The sequence below is a fragment of the Liolophura sinensis genome, chromosome 12, assembly GCF_032854445.1.
Source record: "Liolophura sinensis isolate JHLJ2023 chromosome 12, CUHK_Ljap_v2, whole genome shotgun sequence".
NCBI classification, from domain to species: domain Eukaryota; kingdom Metazoa; phylum Mollusca; class Polyplacophora; order Chitonida; family Chitonidae; genus Liolophura; species Liolophura sinensis.
Window position 1 is genome coordinate 1,712,762 of NC_088306.1, and position 10,841 is coordinate 1,723,602.

Here is a 10,841-nt window from a genome sequence, read left to right on the forward strand (position 1 = left end):
ACAGTTGAATTGACATTCTCAAGCCGTATATTTAAAATTTGGTGTCATATATCTGGGTGTTAAATTTTAGTGCATTGAAATGTAAGTTATTATCCATCTAAACATGGATATATTTCTAAAGAGACACCAGTCCCTGTCATGCTAGAACATTCAAAATCATAGACGTGCACAAATTTTCCATCATTCCCACGTTAAGAGCAGTATCAAACAGAGAATTAAATGATCCAGGTCCCAATTACCAACATCACTAAGTGCACTGTGAATATGTAATGTTTAATTACGGAAATCATGCCCGAAATCCGCCATTAAACCAGGGATAGTTAACTCCTTGTTACAGACAGTAATTTATTTATTTAATTGGTGTTTTGCGCCGTGCTCAAGAATATTTCACTTATGCGACGGCGGCAAGCATAATGGTGGCAGGAAACTGGACTGAGCTCGGAGGACACCCACGACCGTCAGCATGTTGCTTGGAAGCCTTCAAATTACGGCCGGAGAGGAAGTCAGCATGAACTGGGCGTGAACTCACAGGGACCCCATTGGTGAGCGGCTTCTAGGTCATTGTCCGATGCTGGCGTTCTAACGCAGGCCTCCACACAGTAATTAGGTTAATTTGCCTGTGCCATGTGAACTTCAAGCCTTTGTACACTTTTTATAGCAATAGACATTGGTGTCTATAGTTTATTTAGATGACACTATGCTAGTCCTCAAACTTCCGGTAGGCTGAAACACCACCACGCTTTACTGGTAATTACTACCCGAGGAAAATTGTATTCGCCTAAGCAGTTATTTCCCCTGAAAGGAGAAGAAAACTTCAAAAAATGACACTATAAGCTGAAAAGAGCCCATTTATTTCTATGTGGTGGTGCCTGCTGCATAATTTTGCGATTTTTCCTTGCCATACACGTAAAGCCTGAAAACGGTAAAGCTGGCACAAATCGTGTCCTCCATCTTTAATACCTTGTAATTTATGCTGGGGGTGTGTTGCCTCTCAGACAATGAGAGTCGTTAAAACTGCCGGCTTGTTCGTGTAAATTCGGAACCTACGTCCAACATTCCGGTTTCCCTATCGTCAAGCGGAAAACGAACTGTACTGTTCGCTACCTTCTGGGGAAAAAAGTTCTACCGGAAATCATCGGCGGTTTCCGACGGCAATTCTCCTCCTAACACAGAAGACTTCAGGACTAGTTCAAGCGAAATGGAGTCGCCCACAGCGGATTTTGGCGCTGACTTTATTTATCAAGTTGAGGTACACAATAAATTTTTTTATGGCAGGCACCTGCTAGGAAATGCATACTCCATTCAATGGTATTTGTTTGATATTTAAATTTTCTCCTCCTTTAAAATATGTGATCTCTTAATCCTTCAAGCGTCATTAGAATTGATTGAATTGATTTTTTTCTATATTTGATTGGTGATTTACTCTGTACTCAATAATGTTTCACTTATATGACGACACAGGCATTGTAGTGGGAGGAAACCAAACGGGGCACAGGGGGAATCCAAGACTATCCGCAGGTTTGTGACAAACCTTCCCACGCACCTGATTGTTTTGGGGGTTGTGTGTTAACATTAGCAAGTGAAAGCTAAACATGTTCTTTTCTAAGAAACAGATCAGGGAACGGCTTCAAAAGAAAGTCTAAAGGCTTCAGTGACCCGACCAGCAGGTCTATTTATCAACTAAAGTTTTTTTGCCTAAATGTTGAAAGTTAGAGCACAACAGCCAGTTACGTACCGAGGTGGCTAAGAGGAATTAAATTTGCGTACTCTCAGAAAAATAATCTTAATTTTAACCGAAAGTCTGTTGTCTGAGTGATGGTATAGATTGTATTCTACCTTGGCAGCAGTTTATTCTGTTAAATATAACACACACATTCCATTAATTCAACATAAAGATTCTCTTAGACTATCAGGATATTATGTTGAATATGACACAATATTGTGTTGTAATAAGAAATATATTGGGGAAGGTGGGGCAAAATGGGACACTTAACTTCATGTACCTGTGTGTAGCTAAATTATAAAGCTGGTGTGTAAAAACAGAGGGTTTGCGATGAAGGGTTATAATATCTTTAATTTTTTAATCATTTTTGGTTTGTATACGCGGACTATTCCAATAGAAAATAAAAATACTTTCTGTTCGGTATGTCCCATATTGCCCCACTGGGCGGGGCAAAATGGACCCACATGTCCCATTTTACCCCAACGTACATGAATTGAAGGAAGCAATACGTGTTTCAACACAACAAACAAATTTTGGTAGTTGTAGGCCTATGTATTGCCACCTCAAACAAAACACACCGTTCAAGATGATATAGTATTGTTTACAGTTTCATTGATTAGTTACAGTTACAGCGCAAGCTGGGTGTGCCCACAGTAAACATGTTGTACACTGGATCATTCCATCGGTGCCTTTGCTCCACAGTTCAGACCAATAGATACATTCTGTATCGGCTTCATCAGTTTCGAGCAAAGGGTGCGTTACATCTGCAACTTCAGGGGTTTTGGCAACTTTACACACAATCACTGATTTTGGAAGGTGGTTTCGTGTAGGCCTACGCTTTCCTTTACCTTGGGTTGATGTTTGTGCTTTGCGGGCGACTTCATGTCGTGAACTAGATGTTGTCCTGAGAGGCTGTACTTTATCACCAAGAAGTGAGGATTTGTATGGGCTGCTGGTGAGAATAACTGCCTTGCCACGGCGGACATTTGACTTCCGAGTTTGTCTGACGGTGACTCTGGGTGGGGGTGAAATGTCAAATGGTGACATGTAGCCTGGCGGAACTGAATTACCATCCGAGGACTTGCTGGTGGAAGACGACACAGGCTTAGACAGCGGCGGAGAAATAGAACAGGTTGGATTTTCGGACTCTGTTTCTGGAGCTTCCGGGATCGTGGGTAGGCCTACATGTAAAATAGTCTCCTCGGCATGTATGCCAGATGTTGACGGCTGCTGCTCAACCAAAGCTTCCTGTATCGCGCTCACGCCTGAAACGGACTCCCCTTGTCTGTCAGATGTTGGCTCATCAACAATTGCATCTGTTTGGATGCCATGATCATCTAAATCAATTAATGGGTTGACCGTTTGGGAGTTTGGATTTGGAACATCTGTAGGTTCTGCGGCAGCAAACTTGTGTGGTTGGAAAATATCCAACCACAGCTGTGGCTGCTTTGACATAGGCTCAGCCAAAGAGATCAGCAAGTTGGAAGGTGGTAATCACTCGACCGGGGTTGTTTCGCAGCCATTTCTCTAACTCCTGGTCGTAACAGGTTGATAGTGGCTTCATGAAACTCACATCTAATGGTTGCATTTTATGGGAGCAGTGTGGTGGTACACATAGTATTTCCACGCCATTCTCTCTGGCCAAATCAATCACTTGTATGTTTCTAGTGTGTGTGCATGTCCATCCAGAATGAGTAGAACTCGGTTGTCTTTGGAAGCGCCAGAAGCTCGAATAAAGTGCTGGAACCGTGTTGTGAATATATCCTTTGTTTGAAGAACTTGCCTAAATATAGTTAGGTTGATGTAGGGTGTAAAGCATCCTTATAAATCCCAAATAAACGTTAAGTATTATAACTTTAATAAAGCCACGAACTAGTTTGAGTTATACAGTAATATTAATGCAGATTGTTATATGGGGCAAAACGGGACACAGTGTGGGGCAAAATGGTCCACATGTCCCATTTTGCCCCATTCCAGTGTGTCCCGTTTTGCCCCCAACTGTTAAAATTGAATCATTGCCATCACGGGCTAAAACTTGTTGCTGAGTTCACATTATTTACTTGTTTGTGGGAGCTAATTATGCAAAGTTTCAAATGGATATGTTTAAGGTAGTATTTCTTAGGATACCGAGCTTAAAAACGTGCTTACCTTAGATCAAACGGACAAAATTCATAAACTCCCGCTAAAATGACTGCATGTCCACGTGAGCTTTTAATGACGACCTTGTTGTTGTAAATCGGTCTCGATCTGATTCTGGACGCGACATCATAGGTGACAGCACCAGTATTATGCGTTTCTGAGAACTGTCCCATTTTGCCCCGAGGGTCCATTTTGCCCCACTTTCCCCTTCTAGCACCGCTCAGACAACAGATTTTCGCTTAAATTTAACAGAATAATATTTTGAGTATATAGCATTGCTATGTGTCCCGCTTTTTAACATATTCAGCATGTACTGATTAAAAATCCATATAAATATACCGGCTTCTTTTAGCGCATCCGTTGTTGTTGCTTCGTCTCAAGTTTCTATCATGACAGTCGTCGTGTTGTGTTTTCAAAATGTGTGAAAGACGAAAATGACGTAGATATTATCATTTTCTGTTAATTATACATTGCTGTTTGATTCAAATGACATTGTCGGTTTTGGTAAGCTGGCTAAGCATTAGGCTGTTATACTTCTGTGAAACAACCTAGTCATTTTATTTTTCAGAGCCTACTTACGGAAGCTGGACAAGTTACCCTCAGTTTAAACTGCCAGGGAAGTTATGATCCGACAATTTCTTCAGTCGATAAAACTACAGGCTGCTTTCATGCCGTCTTTAAAGTTCTCTTGACCGAAATGTCACTTTTGCAGCACCTCAACCAGATTTATGAACATTTAACTTCTTCTTCTCGAATGACCTAATCTTTCGATACTTGGGTATTGGTGATTACACGTTTTTCCAAGGTAACAAATTCTTTCGCGAATGCATCTATCACGATCTGGTAGCTACTCACAACAAAAAGTTTGCCTTTAATTTGAAAACCGCCGAAAAGTTCCGAAACGTGTCTGATGATGAAGATTACTCAGATGATTGTCTGTGTGTGAGAAGACATAAAACAGGCTATCTGATGCATTTAATAACTTTGTAAGCAGCTTGTCGACGATTAACGTCTTTATGTCCGGTTATATGGAAGCCCAAAGCAGAATAATAGCAAACCACGTTTACGAGATCTATCCGTGGCCTACAACCTGCACAGCTCAGCACGTCACTACAATGCCGATAGAAGCAGAATGCTAGCAAACCACGTATACGAGATCTATCCGTGGCCTACAACCTGCACAGCTCAGCACGTCACTACAATGCCGATAGAAGCCACTGATGCCCGTACAGACACTCCAATGAATTTTCTCGTCAGCTCTGTTGAGCCGACGATTGTTTTTTTTTTTTGACTTTTTGTCCACCCCAGTAAACACTCAGAGCCTCCATTTCAATTCTCATCGACAAGGTTAACACAACGGCCTCGTTCAGTGAGATTTGGTCTCAGAAGACCGCCATGAAAGGCTTCGAGGAAACATCGATTCTTCCAACACAATACTCCAAATATTCCTATCTGTGGTCACGTTACAGATTGCCAAATTCAACTAACGAAGGACATTCATTGTTCTATCTCCATGGAAACAACAATGTAACCAGGTAATAACACTATTTAACAGCCAGACTCACCCAATAGCGCACAACGTAGCCCAACAGCTACATGTACTTGAGCAACAGCGTGTACACCCAAATAAAAATGAGGTGCGCCAAAAATGACATTACCCGTCTAACCCCGACAACTGTTCACCAGGATACGAAGAAATACTTAACTCGACCTGAACACTTGACAACATTCTTAACAATCAATTTTACTACGATTTTCAGCGAGTTTAGGGATAGTGGTCAGAGGCAGAAGACGCACGCGCAAGTAAGGGTGGCCATCTTCTGTCCGTCACCAACTCGCATGGATTCGATTTCATCAAGCGGGCTTTATTGTAAAACTAAGGAAACCACTTTTTCAGCCTTCCACTTGGTATTTAACAACATAGATGGCGCTGGTTGCCGAGTGTCTATCTTGTGAACCGGTTTTATACAGACCAGCATGTCATATGTAACATCATAGGTGGCGCCTCTTGTAGTATGAGATCCTTACATATTAACGCGAAAGACGTAATCGTCCGTTACTTTTGAATCACAATCTCTTGCGTTAAGGTTTGTAACGCTCGTCATAGCAACACACCGAGACTGCGTGGTTGCTCGTTGGTCCGTCACGTCTAAAGGACTCGCTCACGCGTGTGGTGCGAATGGAGTTCATTCATTGGTCAGTTTTGGCGCGAACGAAATGGAGCTCACCCATTGGTCTGTTTTGGCGCGCACCCATGCATCCGTTTTGACCCGACATGGAGCTGAAGGAGCTGCGCTCATTGGTCAGTTGGCGTACCTCGCGCATGCGCTCAGGGGAGCGCGGACCCAACTACATACCTGTTCCTCAGCAATACGACACGTTCGGCCTATTCTATACTACTGAAGTATGCTTGGCACATTAGCTTAGTCTACCTTACAATATACATGTAGCTTCATTTCGCTATATATTGTCGAGAATAGCTTAGGTCTTTCCTTACAAAATATCATTCAGGCAGAAATGGGGGACTGGGGAGGAGACCAGCCAGCAGCAGATTACCAGGCCTGATAAACTATAGAGAATTTTTACCATTTTAAATAAATAATACACCAAGAAGATTAAAAACGAGTAACGACGTCAGTGATATTCGGCAAATGGTGACACTTCGCCAGTAATGTCCGGTCTCAATTTGTCAATTTAATTCATTTATTCTAACTGTTGATGCAAGCACTTTAAAGGTAGCAATTTGATGCCGCCGAGAACAATGGCTTTATCTCTATTAATCTAATAATTGCAATTGATTAATTGTCAGTTTTCTAGCATTACTCATGTGTTGTCATCAAATAAAAACAAGTCCAGCCACCCTGTTTCCTAAAGTGTTGAATCCGTGGGCGAGTGGTTAGTGTTGTAGCACAGCACAGTGACTAAGGAGTACCTCATCAGTGCGGTCGCTCTCAGTTTCAATCAAGGTCATGCTGACTTCCTCTCCGGCCCTACGTGGGAAGGTCTGTCAGCAAACTGCTCATGTTGGAGGCTTTGCCGGGCTCCCAACTACCAGGAGGCTGGTCGCCGTTGCATAATTGAAATATTCTTAAGTATGAATAGATAAATACATAATCTGGTTATCTCAGCCTAACTACATCCTTGAAATAAATGCTTAAAGACGAAAACATGTTTTCCTCCATTTTTCTCTGCGTAAGTTTCGCTCCTCCGAAGTTTTCCCCGTTATATATTTCACATCTAGTCAGGCTTATTTTGCAAATAAATCCAGGGATCAACGAATGCACATTTTCTTTCTCATGTCATCTGGCTATCACAACGCATTTCGTCCTCTTATATGACTTTCGCACTTCGCTCTTCTCAGCCCGGTGTTTATCGGTGGACAGACGACAATCCCGAATCTGTGGCTGACTGGTTCCATGTCTGGGACAAGGACAACGACAATCTATCGCACAAACCGGCGTTACCAATAGACCCCAGAACATCAGTCTGTTTCAGAGACGAATAAACGCTGTGTCGCCATAGCCGCCAGAAACGCTTACTTCTCAACAAAGTGGAGAAAGATTGGGTGTTTCTGTCGTAACTATAGTCCTTCATACTTCGGCAAATGGCAAATTGAGAAAGAGAATGCCTACAGCAATTGAACCTTTGAGGTTAACTCGGACGTCCACAGGTTGGGTAACGTCACCCAGACACCAGTCGTCAAGACTCTGTATAGTTGTCGGAAAACTGGACTTATATGTAAGGAAAATGTTACAGTTTGATTTCAAAAGACACAAATGTGTCCACAAGCTTTCAGTCATGGAAGACCCCAGTGTTATGTGCAGACGCCTAGTGCAAATTGCAAACGGTGTTGATTTTGTCAGGGACATGCTACTGTGTTACTTTAAGCTATGGGGAGTCAGCCCCGGCGATGGAAATTTGAGATATAATGAAGGGAATCTTCGGTGTGTGTCAGTTACGACAGTATCAGTTAAAACTGAGAGTCTTTATGTTGATAACTCAACGATCTGCGTCATAAATGAAGCTTTGATTGCATTTGTTCTTTATGAATCACAGGCAGTTCCCCTGTTCACCACCTGTCTTGACCACCAGTTCCGCTGCCATGACGGCACTTGCTTATATATTTCTAGAATGTGCAATGGGCAATATGACTCTCTAGGTGGTGAAGACGAATCGTTATGCGGCAACGATACGAAAAAAAAAAATACGATTTTTTCTTCTCCTGCGAGGACGGCGCCTTTATCTTGATGTCAGATGTGTGCGACTTCTGGCCTGACTGCAGAGACGGAAGTGACGAAACCGGATGTTATCAAAGAGCATGTCTGTCGGACGAGTTCCGACGTGGCAGTAAACAGTGCATTCTTAGAGAGAAGAAATGATTGTGACTTTGTAAATGATTGTCTGGATAGGTCTGACGAGGAGGCTTGTGACTGGGGCGTGGAAATGTGGCAGAGGTTTGTGTGCCCTTAGGGCGAGTTCAGTAAACATAAAACTATCATATTATTCGTTCATTGATAAAGGATGGCTTCTCAAAAATGACCTCTCGCCACACTGCCAGAAGTCAAAATTGTCATGATGTCATCGGGATCGGGTCACGTGTATGAACCGAGCGAAAATGTGTCAGTTTGATCGGAATGAGCAAGGCGACATTCTCTACTGTCGCGACGGTACGCATTTGAAAAGTTGTGAGCTCTACGAATGTCCTGGTATATGTGTAAATGTGCACAGTCTTACTGTATTCCTTGGTATAAAGTCTGTGACCGCCACTGTTATCAATATTCTTGCCCCAGGAAGCAAAAGTGTAAAGGATCGGACCAGTGTGTTCGCGTCAAGGCTATGCCGTACACTGTAGCGCTGCCAACCTCACGGAATTTCCCGAAGACCTCCCGTCGTCAACCAGAGTCCTCCTTCTTTAAGAGAATAGGATAAATCTCGTCAATTCTTCTTTACACAGATTTTCTTTTCTGCTCACTCTCCGTCTGCACAGGAATGACATTGCTTACATTCCCAATAATACTTTCTCAGAGCTCTATAATCAGCACACGCTCGATCTGAGGTTCAATTCCATCAGTTCGCTGTACGTGAAAGTGTTTAAAGACCTAAAAAGCCTGATGCAATTACTTTCAGAGCGTAACCGCCTTCAAATTTTACCACCTCAAGGTTTTCAGGGATTAAATTATTTAACTTCTTTGAAACTAAGTGGGCTATTGATAAGCAAGGTTGGCAATACTACCTTGCCATTTGCTGTGTTTAGGTCCATTATTCTTGGTTTCATATTTGTATGTATGGACGCTTGTTGAAGTCATTGACAAATACGGACATTTCAGAAATCTTAAATTTCGTAGGAAACTATACGCAGAAAAGATAAGATTTCTTGTTATTGTTGTGAAAAAGGGTTGTCTGTGGTTGTATGTATTTTAATATTGTAAACTGAAGCCATTTTTCAGGTTTCGGAAATGTAAGCCCTTGAGAAACAGTTCCACTGTTTGTCTTATCTCATCCTGCTTACAGCGCATGTACCACCTTCTTCGTTATACATCACTGCCACCAATAGCAAATTATGTCTAGTCATCTTTAAAAAGGCTGAAGCCCATGAAGTCTGATGTCTCTGATCCGTGTGCTGTTTTCTTCCCCCCCCCCCCCCCCCACCCCCCCACCCCCCAAATGCCTCTTCATCATTGTCACGTGCTAACTTACCCTTGTAACACTCTTCGTATACTACTCTGTATCGATATGGGACATGGTTTTCGGGGGACTTCGGGGTTCATGGCTGTAAGTCTCATTTTGCTGAAGAAATGCAAGAAGGAGAAAAAGCACATATGATGTCATATTTGTGACCAGGATTTTTCCAGCAGAGACTCTCCAATCGGTGGTTTCAATGCAATATGTTAAAAGCGAATATCAAACTTTGCCTACATATTTCAGAAAAATTAGCTGAGAGAGTGATCGATTTCTAAAGGTGTTTTTTTTTTACTTTCTTCACAGCACCTAAACGTCATTTTAAAGGAAGAGTACACAATGAAATGTGCATCGGGATAAAGGCCATTGTAAAATATCTTCTTATTTTTCTTACAGGGGGCCTACGTGGTTAGCGCGCTAGCGCAGCGTGATGACACATGAGCTTCTCACCAATGCGGTCGCTGTAAAGTTCAGCTCATGCTGGCTTTCTCTCTGGCCGTGCGTGGGAAGGTCTGCGGCAACCTGCGGATGGTCGTGGGTTTACCTGGGCTCTGTCCGCTTTCCTCCCACCATAATGCTGTCCGCCGTCGTATCATAAAACATTCTTGCGTACGGCTTAAAAATAAATAAATTTTATTTTTCTTACATTATTTTTCTTCACGGAATTAAATATAATCAAAATATTTGAATTGTAAATGAGCTTTATCGTTAAGAAGTAGATCCTTCAATAGCTTTGTTATACATGTGCGAACGTCTAGATATGCCAGAGTGGTGATGCTCTGGTATTTTACCATGATACGATGATGCGACGTACTGGTGTGATTCATGCATGTGCGATCGTCCAAATATGCCAGAGTGGTGATGCTCTGGTATTTTACCATGATACGATGATGCGACGTACTGGTGTGATTCATGCATGTGCGATCGTCCAGATATGCCAGAGTGGTGATGCTCTGGTATTTTACCATGATACGATGATGCGACGTACTGGTGTGACGGAGTCATTTTGCAAGTTGATGAAGTGGCAGATTGATGAACTTTATGTACAGAGGGTTGATAAAGTCAGGCCAAATACAGCTGATCGTACTTGAATGTATCCGGTCAACCAAGATGGACTTTTCAGGTCAATAATTGCAAGGCCAATTACCAGAACGACGTTTAACACAAACTACTAAAGAACTAAGAAGGCATATAATGTGCAAAAATCTTGGAATCTTGCAAGAGAAGCAGTTAACAGTTTTCAATGATGTTGTGGCCCTCTCATTCACACATCCACTCAACACTGAAAAGAGCAGTCGCA